The following is a 17505-nucleotide window of genomic DNA, read 5'->3' on the forward strand; positions in this document are numbered from 1 at the left end:
ATTCCATCAGACTCTGTTCAGAGGCTTGGTTTCATGTGGTTTTCGAGGGAAATTGGGAGAGCTCAAGTAATTTTCTGGCTTTATTCTGCCATTTTGGCTCCACCCCTGGAGGTTGAAATCCCCTGCTTTCCTCTTTAAGAAAGTCTACTGGAACAGGGGAATGTTTTTTAAAATAATTTACCCAATTTGGAGAGCAAGAATTTTATATTTTTCCATGTCATACTCAATTACAAGATGGTCAATGAAGACAAATTAAGATCTAGTTGAGTGATCAAAACAAAAAGGAGCATTTAATATATTTGTATCAACATATAGAAAAGAGTGAAATGAAATCTGGAAAATCATATCTTCTAGAAGAGTTTAATAATCTATAACTTATTATCTATCTTAACTCTATAACATTTTATGATTTCATCAGTTATTTAGAAGGAAGTATAGGTGCTGACCTTTTCAAGTACAAAGGTGACACAAAGCTTATAAAAAGAATTAACTTGAGAGAATTCAAAAATAATAGCTAACACACACATATGCACATGCACACATGTGCGCACACACACACACACACACACACATATAGATAGATAGATAGCTAGAGTACTTTACCGTTATCCCATTTGATCCTCACAACAAGGAAAAGAGATGCAATTATTATCTCCATTTTGTACTTTAAGAAACTGGCAAATAATGGTTAAGTGATTTTCCTATACTCACAAGCTTCATGTCTGAGGCTAGATATAAAATCAGTCTGGAGCTCTGTCCACTGCACCATTTAGCTGCTTCAAAAAGATATCAACATGTGTAGAGCCAAGATGGCTTAGAGGACACATGTTTCTTCTAGAACTTCTACAATCTTCAGATTAATTAGCAAATTCATTAGCTCTGAATTAGCTTTATACTGGCAGAATTCATGAATAGTGGGAGTGTAACAAATTACCAACAGAAGATAATTTTGAAGATTGTCAGAAAAGTTCTGTTTCAATCAGGCAAGGAGGGAGGCAGGCAAAGTGCAAGCTGACCAAACACAGATGCCAGAGTAGACAGCATGGAACTGTGGGGGTGCACACTCTGCAGGGGTGTGCAGACTCTTCATGGCAGAGAATCTATGGGGAGGAATCTACAATAGTGTTCACTACTCTGCTCTGGTTACAAGCCAGTAGATCACCAGAGAAGTTATAAAACATGTACCAAAAACACAAAAGATAAATAATGAAGCCCAAAATGCCAGAATCTCATGGGACCTGGCCATACCCACCCAGCATCATGAGTGAGTCAGCATGGACACAGTGCAGCACTGATGCTTTTAGAGAAAGCCACCACTTGTTGATGAAGCTTGGAAAACCTTCTCTGCCCTAAAAGCAGACCTTAACTTTAAAAAAATGAGTAAAAAAAGAAAAAAAGAGCTCTGACCATAGATAGTTTTTATGATGAAAGAGAAGAAGAGATTTCAAACCCTGAGGAGACTAAAAGCAGACCATCTACAGATGAAGCCCCAAAAGGTGGGATATAACCTGGTTTTCATCACATAAGGCTTTCCTAGAAGAAATTAAAAATAATCTTAAAAGATAGCTTGAAGAAAAATGGAGAAAAGAAATGAAAACTTTGCAATAAGTTTTGGAAAAGGCATATAACTCTTTAAAATATAGATGTGATAAAATGGAAAAAGAAAACAATTCCCAGAAAAAGAGAATTTGTGAAACGAAAAAGAAAATAACTTCTTAAAAAACAGAATTTGTGAAATGGAAAAAAATTCTATAGAACAAAATAACACATTGAAAAATTTAATTGGACAAATACAAAAATGAATAAAAAAGTAAATGAAGAAAATAATTCACCAAAATTCAGAACTCTACAAATGGAAATGAATGACTCAATGAGATAACTAGAATCAGTCAAGTAAAACCAAAAAACAATGAAAAATAGAAAAAAAATGTAAAATACCTAATTGGGAAAACAACTGACCTGGAAAATAGATGTAGGAAAGACAATCTAAGGATTATTGAACTCCCTGAAAGTCATGATGAAAAAATGAGCCTAGACACTATTTTTTCAGGAAATCATCAAAGAGAACTGCCATGATATCATAGAATCAGAAGGTAAAATAATCAGTGAAAGAATTCACTGAATACCTCCTAAAAGAGACCCCCAAACACTACTGAAAGAGACTCCCAAAATTAAAACTCCAAAGAATATTGTAACACAATTTCAGAACTATTGGACCAAGAAAAAAATATTACAAGCAGTCAGAAAGAAATAATTCAAATACTGAGGAGCCACAATAGGGATTACTCAGGACCTAGCAGCTTCCACCTTAATGGATTGAAGGACCTGGAATCTAATATTCTGAAAGGTAATGCAATTTGGAATACCATCAAGAATAAATTACCCTTCTAAACTGAGCATTTTCTTTCAGGGAAGAAGATGAACATTCAGTGAAACATGTGAATTCCATTTATTTCTGATGAAAAGATCAGAGCTAAAAAAAAAAAATTTGACCTCCAAATATGAAATTCAAGAGAAGCATAAAAAGGTAAAAAGAAAAGAATTCTTCAGAATTGTATTTATTTTATGGGTATACACAGAGAATGCATGTATAATCTGATTTTACTGTTATAATATAAAAAAAAAAAACTAGAATTGGACCATAAAAAAGGGGAAAGTGGAGGTAAAACGAAGGAAATTACATCTCAGGAAGAGGCAAAGGAAACCTATTATAATTGAGGGGAGAAAAAGGGAGGGTGAGGAATATTGGGTGAATCTTGCTTTCATCAAATTTGGCTCAAAGAAAGAATATTAGTCATATTTGGTTTCACCAAGAAACATTTCTGACCTTATGGAAAAATGGGAGGAGAAAGAGGAAAAGGGAAGGGATAGGATAAATAGAAGAGAAAACAGAAATAATAGGGGAAAGGTATAAGAAAAGGGGAGAGTCTCTAAAGGGGAAGGACTGTTTGAGGCAAGTAGTGCTGATAAGTAAAATACTGAGGAGAAGGAAAAGGGGAAAAGGAAAGAGAAAAATATAAGTTCGGGTTGATAAAATGGCAGGAAATACAGAATTAGAAGTTTTAACCATAAATGTGAATGGGGTGAACTCTCCCTTAATGCAGAAGCAGATAGCAGACTGGATTAAAAGCCAAAATCCTACAATATGTTGTTTACAAGAAACACATTTAAAGCAAAGTGATACATACAAAGTAAAGGTAAAAGGCTGGAGCAGAATCTGTTATGCTTCAGGTAAATTAAAAAAAAAAAAAAAAAAGCAGGAGTAGCCATTTTGAACTCAGATCAAGCAAAAGCAAAAATTAATCTAATTAAAAGAGTTAAGGAAGGAAGGGAACTATATCTTGCTAAAGAGTACCATAGATAATGGCGCAATATCAATACTAAACATATATGCACCAATTGGTATAACATCTAAATTCCTAAAGGAGAAGTTAAGAGAGAGATGCAAGAAGAAATAAAAAGCAAAATTTTATTAGTGGGAGATCTCAACCTTGCTCTCTTGGAACTAGATAAATCACAGCACAAAATAAATAAGAAAAAAGTTAAAGAGGTAAACAGAATACTAGAAAAGTTAGGTATGATAGATCTTTGGAGAAAATTGAATGGAGACAGAAAGGAGTACACTTTCTTCTCAGCAGTTCATGGAATCTATGTAAAAACTGACCACATATCAGTCATAAAAATCTCAAAATCAAATGTAAAAAGGCAGAAATAGTACATGATTTTTTTTTTCAGATCATGATGCAATAACAATTACATTCAATAAAAGGCCAGGGGAAAATAGACCAAACATTAATTGGAAACTTAATAATCTCTGCTAAAGAATGAATGGGTGAAACAGCAAAGTATAGCTACAATCAAAAATTTCATCCAAGAGAATGACAATAATGAGATTGCATACCCAAATTTGTAAAATGCTGCCAAAGTGCTAATAAGGGGAAATTTTATATCTCTAGATGCTTATTTGAATAAAGTAGAGAAAAAGATGATCAGTGAATTGGGCTTGCAACTAAAAAAGCTAGAAAAAGAACAAATTAAAAATCCTCAATCAAATACCAAACTTAAAATTTTAAAAATAAAAGGAGAGATTAATAAAATTGAAAGTTTAAAAAAAAAAAGGCTATTGAATTAATAAATAAACCTGAGTTGGTTTTATGAAAAAAAAACAAAATAGATAAACCTTTAGTTAATTTGATTGGAAAAAAGAAAGAGGAAAATCAAATTGTTAGTCTCAAAAGTGAAAAGGAAGAACTTTCCACATGGATAGGAAATTAGAGCAATAATTGGGAGTTACTTTGCCCAACTTTATGCAAAACTCCCAAGAAACTATTTTACTGACCCAGAAATTTTAACAGCAAAATTCATCTGGAAGAACAAGAGATCAAGAGTTTCAAGAGAATTAATGGGAAAAAAAAAAAAACAAATAAAGATGGTCTAGCTGTACCAGATCTAAATTTATATTATGAAGCAGCGGTCATCAAAACCTTTGGTATTGGCTAAGAAATAGAGCAGTTGATCAGTGGAATGGGTTAGGTTCACAGAACAAAATAGTCAATGACTATAGCAATCTATTGTTTGACAAACCCAAAGACCCCAGTTTTTGGGATAAGAATTCACTATTTGACAAAAAAATGCTGGGAAAATTGGAAACTAGTATGGCAGAAACTAGGCATTGACCCACACCTAATACCATATACCATGATAAGGTCGAAATGGGTTCATGATCTAAACATAAAGAATGATATTATAAACAAATTAAAAGAACATAGGATAGTTTACCTCTCAGATCTGTGGAGTAGGAAAGAAATTGTGACCAAAGAGCTAGAGATTATTATTGATCACAAAAGAGATAATTTTGATTATATCAAGTTAAAAAGTTTTTGTAGAAATAAAACTAATGCAGACAAGATTAGAAGGGAAGCAATAAACTGGGAAAACATTTTTATATTCAAAAGTTCTGATAAAAGTTTAATTTCTAAAATATAGAGAGAATTGACTCAAATTTATAAGAATTCAAGCCATTATCCAATTGATAAATGGTCAAAGGATATGAACAGAGAATTTTCAGATGAAAAAAATTGAAACTATTTGTAGTCATATGAAAAGGTGCTTTAAATCACTACTGATCAGAGAAATGCAATTTAAGATAACTCTGAGATACCACTACACACTTCTCAGATTGGCTAAAATGACAGGAAATGATCCTGACAAATGTTGGGGGAGATGTGGGAAAAGTGGGACACTGATACATTGTTAGTGGAACAGATCTAACCATTCTAGAGAACAATTTGGAACTATGCTCAAAAAGTTATAAACTGTGCATACCCTTTGACCCAGCAGTGTTTCTACTGGGCCTATATCTCCAAAATATCTTAAAGGAGGGAAAGGGACCCACGTGTGCAAAAATATTTGTGGCAGCACTTTTTGTAGTGGCAAGAAACTGGAAAGTGAATGAATGCCCATTGATTGGAGAATGGATGAATAAATTATGGTATATGAATGCTATGGAATACGATTGTTCTTTAAAAAAAACAACCAGAAGGATGAATTCAGAGAAGCTTAGAGAAACTTATATGAACTGATGCTAAGTGAAATGAGCAGAACCAGGAAATCATTATGCACAACAAGACTATATGATGATCAGTTCTAATAGATATAGCTCTCTTCAACAATGAGATGATTCAAACCAATTCCAATTGTTCAGTGATGAAGAGAGCCATCTACACTCCAAGAGAGGACTGTGGGAGCTGAGTGTGGACAACACAGTATTCTCACTCTTTCTGTCATTGTTTGCATTTTGTTTTCTTTCCCAGTTTTATTTTCCTTCTTGATCTGATTTTTCTTGTGCAGCAAAAAAACAGTCATTGAAATGTTTTGATCTTCATCATTTGAGGAAATGCCAATGTTAATGTGATCACAGGTAAATTAGAATACTATAGTACTATGTAGATCATAATTATAACAATAACAATAAATTTCACAGCAATATAGTTGTGATATTTATTACACTTAAAATATTCATTGTATATTTTATGAAATGTGTTTGTAAAATGTGTGTGTTACATAATATAAATATCATGTTCATTTTTATAAGTAAAGAAAATGAATCTAAGAGAATTCAAAAAAAAGAAAAAAGAAATCAACATACAGCAACAAATTATATAACATTTAATAGAGATAAAATGAAATTACAAAACAAATTTTTAAAAATCAGTTTCATAGGTACAAGATAGGAAAACCATGGCTAGATAGCAAATTATATGAGGAAAAAAATAAAAGTTCGATATCTTAGTGGAATGAAAGTTCAATATGAATCAACAATGAAATATGGAAGTCAAAAAGTGCTTATCATGGGAGACATAATGTACAGAACAAGGGAAGTGACAGTCCCACTGTATACTACTAGTCACAGATCAATACTGCAGAACAAAAATAATTTGAGAGCACTACACTTTAGGAAACTCGCAAAGGACCAGTAATCAAGATGGTGATGGACTCATACTCTAGCCATGAAAGTTTTAATTAAAAGATCTTTTTAGGTTTACTTGTCCTGAAGGAGAAAATTGAGGGAATAAAATAATTGTTGTCAAGCAAAGGGATCAGATTTATAATTGATAATTTTAAAGATTCACCCAGATGAATCTTTTGCTAAGTTCTTTTTCTTATTTAGATATTTACTTCCTCTGCATTGAGAATATTTTTAGGGACATTCTTTACTTTAATTTTACTTTAGTTAGACTCCTCCCCATTTTTTTTCCCTCCATTCTATATCCTATCCTCCTACAACTTGCTCTCATTATTGAAAGACTAAAGGAATTATTATCCTAATACCTGTCATTGATGTAACCTGGCATGAGAAGTGATTAATCACCCACTCCCCTCTGACCATTTTCCCCAATCCCCAGTTGTGCAACTTCCTATTCTGCTATTACCTTCTGTAAGAGATATTAATTCACTCATAGAGTATTAGGAGATTAAGTCTACTGTTTCAATTCATTATTTCACTTTCACCTCTCTAGATTCTTTGCAGTTTCCCTAGATATTTATTCTTGTAGATCCTTTCAAAATTTCTTGGTTATCACACTTTATGTTTTATTTTACTGGAGAAGGAAATGGTAAACCATGCTACTATCTTTCCCAAGAAATCTCCAAATAAAGTCATGAAGACATGACTGAAAAATGACTACATTATTTCACCACTTCCCTTTTATTGAAAATCCATCTATTTTATGATGATTAGACTTATGTGTGCATTCAATATTATTTTGGTTATAGTTTAATCTCTTTTGCCTTTTAGAATACATTGTTCCGTTTTCTCCTGTAATTACTAGTGATATCAAATAATCCTATGTTATTCAAATGGCCTTTCTTTGATATGTTAAAGAGTTTCTCAAGGCTTTTTTGAAAAGAAATAAGCTATTTTTGAAATCATCAAATTATGCATGGGATTTGAAGCATTTCTTTGTGGTCATTGTTTTTATTGTTTCTAGAGGAACTTTGTAGATTCTCTTACTCAATGCTTTTTTTCCCCCTATATTCAGATTTTCCTGCAGAGATTTTTATGTATTATTTCCTATATTGTAGTATTAATCTTTCTCTAATATTTGTCATAGTCTCCAAGAGAAATAAAATATGATCTTTAATTTATCTCTTCACACTGCGTCTTTAATCAGTAGCTTTGGCTTATATAATGTTCATTTGTTTGTTTAATATTTATCCTTCTATTCTTTTTTTTTAATTTACCTTCACATCAATATTTTCACATTTGAAATCTCTTTTCTCTCTTCCAATATTTCAATTATTTTGTTTAATTTTTCTAAGTCTGTTGTTTGGGTTTTTAAGTATGTGGCAAGTATTCTAATTTCTAACCTAAATTCATTCTTTTGAATGTTATTTGCTTTTTGAATCATGTTGGAGTTTCCTGATACACTCCTTTGCTCTCCCAAGAGAGAGCAATTCTAATTCTTAGTTTAGTTTAGTTCAATTCTAATTTTTAGTGAATAATTTTCTTCAATTAGCTTTTTTATCTCCTTTTGAATTTGGCCAATTGAGCTTTTATATGAAGTGTTTTGTTCATTGCTTTTTTTTTTTCCATTTCACAGATTTTGTTTTTCAATTAATTAGTTTCTTTTTTCATATCTATGTTGTAAGAAGCTTTATGCTTTTTCCATTTCACCAAGTCTATTTTTAAGGAGTTTTCTTCAGATAATTTCTGTTTTTCCTTTTCCATACCCTCTTGTAAAATTCTCATTTCTTTTCCCCATTTTTCTTTTTATCTTTTAATATCCTTTTTGAATTCTTCTAAAACAATCTTACAAAATGGAGACCAACTCATATCACCCTTTGGGGCTTCATCTGAAGTTGATTTGCCTTGAGATCTGTTTTTCTCTTTTTCAATAAAAGCCGTCTATAGTCAGAATTCTTTTTGCTTTTTTGCTCTTTTTTATGGTTGAGATCTGCTTTTAAGGCAAAGAGATGGCAGCTGCTTTATTTTGCCCTGCAGTGGTTCGGCTGACTGATTTCCTGGACTAGGTAAACCTAGTCAGGTCTCACATTTTTCTGGGGTTCAGTGGCTCACAATTTGCCTTTTGAATTTGCTTTTTGGTGTCTTTCAGCAAATCTGCTAAACCATTGGTTTGCAACCAGGACACAATAGACTAAGAGCCTTGCAGTATATTTTCTGGTGTGTAGATACTTCAGTGTCCTGGCTCTCCACTTGGACTTCTTGCTCTGGGCTTCCTGTGCTGCAGTCTGGACTTGGCAGCCTCTCCCCATCCCTGATTGAAACAGACATTTTCTGAAGTTTTTCCAAAGTATCTTCACCTGGAAATTTGTTGTACTCCAAATATTTGTGAGTTCTGTCACTCCAAAACCAGCCCAGAAGCTTAATCTGCTATTAATTTGAGAGAAGCTTGGAGAAGATCACATAAAGATGTGTCTGCTCTCCACCATCTTCTCTCTTGTGAGTTCATAAATTCCTTCTTTGATCAATGAGATTATCTCATTATCTTTCATGTTACAATATTTGCTCAAAGTTCTTTAATTTTTTCTTTCTTTTAGGTTGTGCTCTATCCTGAATGAAGTAGGATTTCTAGAACCTTTTACTTTAAGACTATTCTTCAAGTTCTATTTCCCTCTCAACTCTGACTTTCTAAGTACCACCTGTGACAATTATTGTATATTGTCTGACTCTTCTACTTCCCCTACTTCATTATTTCCTTTGTTTGATGGGGAAGAATCAGTGTCTGTCACTTTTTTTGCAAAGTAAGACAGTTCTGGCAGAATCACTGCAGTAGAGGATTCCTTGAGTCAGACTCTGAGTGACAAACCTACATGTTTGATTTTACTCATTTTGTTAAAGGCATGAAATTAGTTGGAATAAGTAATGCAAATGAAAGCTCTGAGAATTAACATGTGCTACTGTTGGCTTTATTTTATTTACTTTATAAGAGGATTCCATCTTTTTATATAGATTCTACTGTAATTATTCTTTATCTGACATGTATTTCCTTTCTTTTTAGATCTTGGGTTTGGAGAAATCTTTCTAAAGATGTTATACTAAACATCTTGTTTTGAACAACATGTTGTTCTAAATATGTTTTAGACTCTATCTCATCACCTAAGCCACTGAGATCCAATTGAATTCAGATAAATTGAATTTTAGTAGACATAGATATCCCAATTTCATGATTATATCCAAAGAACACATGATGGCTTATTAGTTTTTAATACAATTTTTCACATATATTATGTATAAACCATACTTTACCTATCATTCATTCACTCTTAGTAAGTATCAATAATAAGGATGAATATAAGGAGGAGGAACTGGAAAAGACTAAAGGAACAGTTATTTAAAGATGAAGGAAACTACATCTATAAGATAGCTGAATAAACTATTAATGTAGAAAGAACTAAATCTAGAACATGGATAATGAACTATGAACAATAGAGAATGATTAGAGATCAGCATGAGGGATGAGAATGAAGGACAATATATTTGTTATTCTTGAAAGGTCAAAGAAATAGAAAAATTGGAGGATTCTGGGAAGATGGTGGAATATCTTGGTAAATTTCAAGCTCTCCTGATTTCCCCAACAAATATAACAAAAACGTAGACTCATAAAAATCAAGAAAACTTGGGACAGAACTAGAATCTTCCTGATACAAGCAGAGAAGATCTGAAAAAAGGCCCTGGGCTGGGGATTAACCTGTCTGAAATGAAAACACTTCCAAGCTAACTCCACAGAAATATCAAGTGGGGACCACTTGGGCTAGCTGAGTGTAGCTGAAGCCTTAGTAGGAACCATAGAGACTTTCACCTCTCAGACTGGTTGTGGAGTCAGTGTTTGAGTTTGGGAAGACTGAATGAATTGTGACTGATTGGGAATGCTAGCCCATCTGTGCTTCTGAGACCTGAAGGTGCTGGGAAGGAACCAGCACCTGGTGAGTGCAGAAGCAGAAGAGCTGAGACAGTGCTGGCTGTGAGCACTTGCAAGATGGTACAGCTTTTGGTTTGGGATTCCTGATCAGAGTGGAGAGCTGAAGGGAAGTTTAAGGTATCATCTCATCACCCCCATTACTAGAGATGCTTACACTAATACCTCTTATTAAAAAAAAAAAAAATGAACTGACAAAGAAGGAAGAATCCCACCAATGAAACCTTATAAAAACATAAAAGACTGAGATTTATGTTCAGAGAAGGGCATTTTAGCAAAAAAAAAAAAAAAAAGTTCTATCCCAAAGAGTAACATGAAATGGTTCTCTTTCCAGAGAGAATTTATAAAAGAACTCAAAAAAGAATTCAAAATCAAATGAGAGACAATGAGAAAAAAACTAAAGAAAAAATTAAAATCGTCCAAAAATCCAAGAAGTTTACCAAAAAAAGTTAACTAAACTAGAAAAAGAGGTACGAGTCTCAAAGACAAAATAATACTTTGAAAATTAGAATTAGGCAAGGGGAAGCCAGTGAAGTTATGAGAGACCAAAAAATAACAAAACAGATTAAATAGAATGAGAAACTTGAAATGGGAAACATCTTATAAGAAAAATGACAGATCTGATCATTACACACCTCTCAGTTTGTCTAAGATGACAGGAAAAGATAATGATGAATGTAGGAGGGATATGGGAAAACTGGGACACTAATACATTGTTGGTGGAATTGTGAACAGACCCAACTGCTGCTGGAGGTCTAACTCAGACTTGTAGAATGGATCTCTTCATGTGATAGAATGATAATGATAAAAGAAGACTGAGAGGCAATTGCATTGTCTGACCTCTCTCTTCTTCCCTCTTGCCTCCAATTTATTTCATTCTCAATCCACAAGGAATATCTGCATTACTAAGGCTGCTTTGCAACTCCTTCACGTGTTATGGTTCACAGCTGTGAAGGCTCTTGGAGAATTGACCTGCCCCTTCACTTAGGCATAGTCTTTAACGGGTTATCAAACTGTGCATACCCTTTGACCCAGCAGTATTTTTATTGGGCTTATATCCCAAAGAGATTCTAAAGGAGGAAAGGTATCCACATGTGCAAAAATATGTGTGGCAGTCCTTTTTGTAGTGGCAAGAAAGTGAAAACTGAGTGGATGCTCATCAGTGAGAGAATGGCTGAATAAATTATGGTACATGAATTTTATGGAATATTATTGTTCTATAAGAAATAATCAGCAGGATGATTTCAGGGAGGCCTGGAGAGACTTGCATGAACCAATGCTGAGTGAAATGAGCAGAATCAGGAGATCATTATACATGATAACAATAAGATTATATAAGATTATATGGGGATCAATTCTGATGGAACGTGGCTCAAAAAGTAGGAAAAAAATTTACAAAAAACAAGAAAAACACAATTCAAATATGCTGAAGCTAAATTAGAGTTGTACAAGACTGGGAAGCAGCTACAATAAAAGACTGCAGCTCCTGGAATCCCATCTACTGACAATCAAAAGAATTAGGCCTGCAGCCAAAAATGTCGCATTCAACAAAATTGTCTATAAACTTCAATGAGAAAAAAAAAAAAAAAGAACATTCAGTGAACTTGCAGATTTTCAGGACTTCCTATCATCTAAACCCAAATTTAATAGAAAATTTAACATATAAGAGCCAATATGAAAGATCAATTTAAAGAAACTTAACAGGGACAAACTGTTTAAACATGAATAAATATAATGTTCTTGTTTGGTTTTCTGAAGGTCTCTGGGGCAGCCTTCTTTTCAGCAATCACCACAAGAATAGACAGGTGTTACAGTCCAAATTCTTTATTATATCCTTCACAATCTAGTTTCCTTGCCTGGGGCCTGGGCCAGCTTTCTAGAGAGACTTTCAGACAAACCTTGGTCTCAGTGGGGGAAGTTCAGGAGGCCAGCTACCACAGTGCTGTCAGATTAAGTGAATGAATCTGGCTCTGAGTCCCTTCCAAGTCTGTGTCTGGCCCTTTTGAGTCTCTCTCTGAGCTTTTCTGAGTCTGTCTCTGGCTCTGACTCCGGCTGCGTTTGTCACAGCTTATATACTCTACACTGAGTATAAACTAATCATTATATCATTAGGAAACCATTACTTATTGTAAGATTAATCAATCATACTGAACTAGAGAACTATTAATCACCATGCTAAACTAGATAATCAATTGTCTCATCAATTCCACTGAGTTAGTATCCTTGTTAGAATCCTTGTTTTAAGTACAAGAGTTCTGGCCCATAACAGATAAATTATGTTTTTACATATGTATATATACATATATTTATAAAAGAGTTTCATCAACAATAGGGTAACTCAAAAGATTAGCAGAATTAAGGTAAAAGCAATAATTATGTTATCCAAATGAGGTATTGTAGAAGAATAGAGGAGGGAAGAGGGCTCATAGTTCTGAAAACCTACTCACATTGGGAATGGGTTCAATAGGTAACATTCCATATGTACCATGAAGGATACATATGTAAATCTGTAAAGAAATAAGGAGGGGAGGGGAGGATGAATTGGGAAGTAAAGGGTTGGGGAAAAAGACAAGGGAGGGATTCTTGGTTGGAGGGAGGTTAAGTAATAACCTGAGTTCAAGTTATGGAGTAGAATTTAATTAAAGAGACAATAAGGATAGGAAAGATGCATGTATGTGGGTTGAGTGTGAGTGTTAGAGTGTATGTATCTATGTATGTATGTATGTATGTATGTATGTATATCTGCACATAAATATGTTTTCTTAAATGTAGCTTGCTTGGGAGTGGAGGGTGATTGAAAGGGACAAGAAAGAATAAAGTAAATAAACTGAGAAGCAAATTACCAAAGAACAATTTATAAGGAAATTTAAAAAAAAAATGGTCATTCATGAATATAATTTCTTCTACTACTATGTATATTTTCTTGACCTGGTAATTTGTTATTATATATTTTGAATCTTGCTTGATGTTCTGCTGGGTACACGACAAGTTCTATTTTGTTTTGTATTTGTTTTCTGTTTTCCTTTTATTCTTATTTTGTTTTCTCAAATAAAAAGTTTAAAAAAAGAAATAGAAAAGTTTGAGTTACTATTTTTTAGAAATGATTGGAATTCTTACTTTGGCAACTTTTATAAATTTGCAATCTCACTGATGTGGGTATTATCTGCACTGGTAAAAAATACCCACTGATGTGTTCCTTGAGATCCTATGCAATTTTTTTAACATACTTCCAAAACTCTGCCATAGAAGGTCTATCCAAGGCCTTCTCTGGTTCTTTTATTTTTTCCCATGGAAAACTTAGATTATCTATCTGATGATTCTATTGCTATATATCAGGTACCCACATTTCCTGTCCTAATATCCTAATGTGTCTTTTATATTACTTCCTGCATTCAAAGTATCTCTGGTCACTGTATATTATTTATATCCACTATAAATGTCTTGATAATTTTGAATCTTCAGAACTTATTTTGTTTATGATTAACTGTAACATTATATCAATATTAGTCTTTCAAAGATTACCTTTTAACTTAGTAAGAAGCTTGCAGTTTTTCAAATTAAAACTATCTATTCATTTATGAACTGAGATTATAAAGTTTCTCTTCAGTATATAGTGTATGTGTAATTATCCTATGTGGTTGAATGAACAACCTGAGTTTATGAATGTGTTATATAGATTTGATTAGATAGATAATATACATATCCTCATCTATATATACATATTATGTATATACATGTAGGTGGTTACATATACACATATGTCCAATTTATACATATACATAAAACACATATTCATAGATTTACTCAATATATTACCCATTTAAAATATACTATAATCTGTTCAATATGCATATACCATTAACTTGCTCTTTTTTAAATGACCATGGAACTTACTGAGAAAACTTCATAAAATTATGAGACTTGATGAAATAAGCATAGTGTCATGTGTAAAATAGGGCATTTCTAGAATCTCTCCATCTCTAGTAAATCTTTCTTTCCTTTGGACTTTGTGCAGGACATCATTCATGACACCAGCAAATGCCATTGGTGACTCTACATCTTCCTATATTATGCTCTGCTTGATCTGAATAATCCTAGGGTCATTAAACAAGCCCATATCTCTTGTGGACTCCTTTAAAGATTGGTGTGTGTGTGTGTGTGTGTGTGTGTGTGTGTGTGTGTGTGTAATTCTGGACTTTGAAAACACACAAAAAGTGAATATTTATAAATACAAAATAGAAAAGGGAGATGATATGTGAAACTGTGAATGCTATTAAGTGTACCTTGCCTTTTTAAAAAATGTAATAAATTTAACATATTTTCAAGCATTTACTTATTTTTTTTTAACAATTCTATGGGATGTATTATGTTCTTCACATCTCAGCTAAAATTCTATCTTCTATATAAAGCATTTCCTGATTTCCTTTAATTCCAATGCCTTCCCTCTATTGCTTTTTCCCATTTATTCTGTATATAGCCTGTTTGTACATAATTGTTTAAATATTGTTTCTTCCAATAGAATGTGAGTGTCTTTATAGCAAGCACTATCTTTTACCTGCCTGTATATCCCCAGATAAATTTTAGCATAGTGCCAGGAATAAAGGATGTGCCTGATTAATGTTTTTTGACTGATTGGAGAAGAGTTTTTAATGCTGAACTTTGTTGTGTAATGTTGGGTAGAGAGTGGGCTGTAAATAATAAATAGATATAGTAGGAACTTATAGTCTTTCCACTTCTCAATCAGCTTTATAAATATGAAGATATTATCAATTATAGAAAATTGTCCTCCCCAAATCTGCTTTTTCTCTTCTCATATTTTTTTTTATCAAGTATACCTTTAATATATATGTTGGTATTATTTAGAGATGAGAAATAGACATATAAGCTCTTACTGAATATAGCCTCTTGAGCTCACTTTCATATATGAGACAGCACAGTGTTTAGAACATAATAAGCTTTTAATAAATATTTTGATTGATCAGTGTTTTCTTGGCAACATACTGCTTAAGAAGCTCATATTTCTTCACACTATGAAGAAAAGACTATGCTTTCTTTAGCTGGTTCTTCAGAAACCTGATAATTGACTATTTCTTATATTCAACAAGTCCTGTGATTCACTATTGTCAGTCTTCCATCTCAATCTACATAACAAAAGAAGGCATTTCCAAATCATTATCTGGTCTGGAGAGGAACAGTGAAGCTCACTAAATCTTTCACTTCTTACATCATAGTCTCCATCCTAGGCACATTTTCATATGAGTTCACACACATTCACACTTTCATCAAACTCAGCTCTGAAGCCTCTCTGGATAATATTTATTCTGCTTTAAACCACCTGTCCAAACAGCAGCTTAATGAGGTTAAGCTGTCTGACTTTGTGAAAAAGTTTAACAGTACTTGGCTGTCTCTGACACAAAATTAATAGTTGACCAAGTTCTAAGAAGATGTGGTTTCTGCGATCATGAAAGTCAAGTTAAATCCACCTTTGCTAAAAAGGAAGAGGAAAGAGTGTCTGAAACTTTAAAAATGGCACCTCATTTATTATGATCTTTCACAGTGCTAGAGTCCATATTATATATATATATATAACTACAGCTGTTAGAAAGGCAGTGTTAGCCCACACTTCTCACATGACTCCTATTAGTAGCCCAACTATAAGAAAAGGAATAGCTCAGATTTAGTAGGCAAATCTCTGGCTACATTTGTAGTTAAAAAAACAAAAACAAACACAAAAAACAATAATGATTCAAAACTAATAATACAAGCACATGTTATATTTCAAGTGATCATTACATTTTGTAAGAACCTGAATATGTAAGGCAGCTTGAGGAAGTGAATGGAGGTTTGAACTTCCATTCAGAATTTAGAAAATCTATCTTCAATTTCTGCCTCTCTTACTCATACTCTCTCTGGCTGTATAACTCTACAGGTTACTGAATTTGTCTTTGCTCCAACCCACTCTCTAAGAGTCTAAGTTATAATGATTTGCTAGTAGGTATTAGCTGATAGAGCTTTCATGCCTAGTATTCCTCCCCTCTAATACTTCATTATTCTAGTGAATGTCTCATCGATGTAGGTACCAATGATGCAGCTCAAAATCTATCATATGTGCATATCCCATGGAATTTCCATCTGTGTTTTTCTTAAGTTCTCCACAGAACTCCACAGAACTCACTGAACTTGGAGTCTATTTTGTGGTCTCTTGCTACTGAAAGCATAGAAATGGGATATGAGAGCTGCCATAAGAACTCATTCTTTTTTTTTTTTTCTGCTGAGGCAATAGGGTTAAATGACTTGCCCAGTGTCATACAGCTAGGAAGTGCTAATTGTTTGAGACCAGATTGACCAGATTTGAACTCAGGTCTTCCTGACCTCAGGACTGGTGCTGTATCTACTGTGCCACTTAGCTGCTTAATAAAAACTCATTCTTGCTATATGACCATTTCCCTTCTCTTTTGGAATATGTATCTATCTATATGTGAAAATATAGATATAGTGTTTGTATACATATACATATGCATATATATACATATACATATATGTAAACACATAGAGTGTATATATATATAAAACATAAATTTATTTACATATTTATGTTATATGTATTATATAAATATACATATTTATATATAATATATTAATATATTTGTTATATATAATATAATATATGTATTATTATGTTATATATTTATTATATACATTTTATATAAATATATTTCATATATTTATATAAAAATATATATAGCTTATTTTAACATTCATTTACTAAAATTTTGAGTTTCAAATTCTCTCCTTCCCAATGCTTTCCCCAACAACTGAAAAGACAAACAAGAGATCAAGTGTACATGTGAAGTCATGCAAAACATATTTCCATGTTAGCCATGTGGAAGTGAGAGAGAGAGAGAAAGAAGAAACAAAGGAAAGAAAAAAAAAAGAAAAAGAAAGAAGAAAAGGGAAAAAAGAGTGAACAATATGCTTCAATATTTAGAGTTCAAAGGTTCTCAATCTTGAAACAGATAGCACTTTTCACCATGAGTTCTTTGAAATTTCTTGTTCACAATTTTTC

This window comes from Antechinus flavipes, chromosome 2 (genome assembly GCF_016432865.1).
Source record: "Antechinus flavipes isolate AdamAnt ecotype Samford, QLD, Australia chromosome 2, AdamAnt_v2, whole genome shotgun sequence".
Classification (NCBI taxonomy): domain Eukaryota; kingdom Metazoa; phylum Chordata; class Mammalia; order Dasyuromorphia; family Dasyuridae; genus Antechinus; species Antechinus flavipes.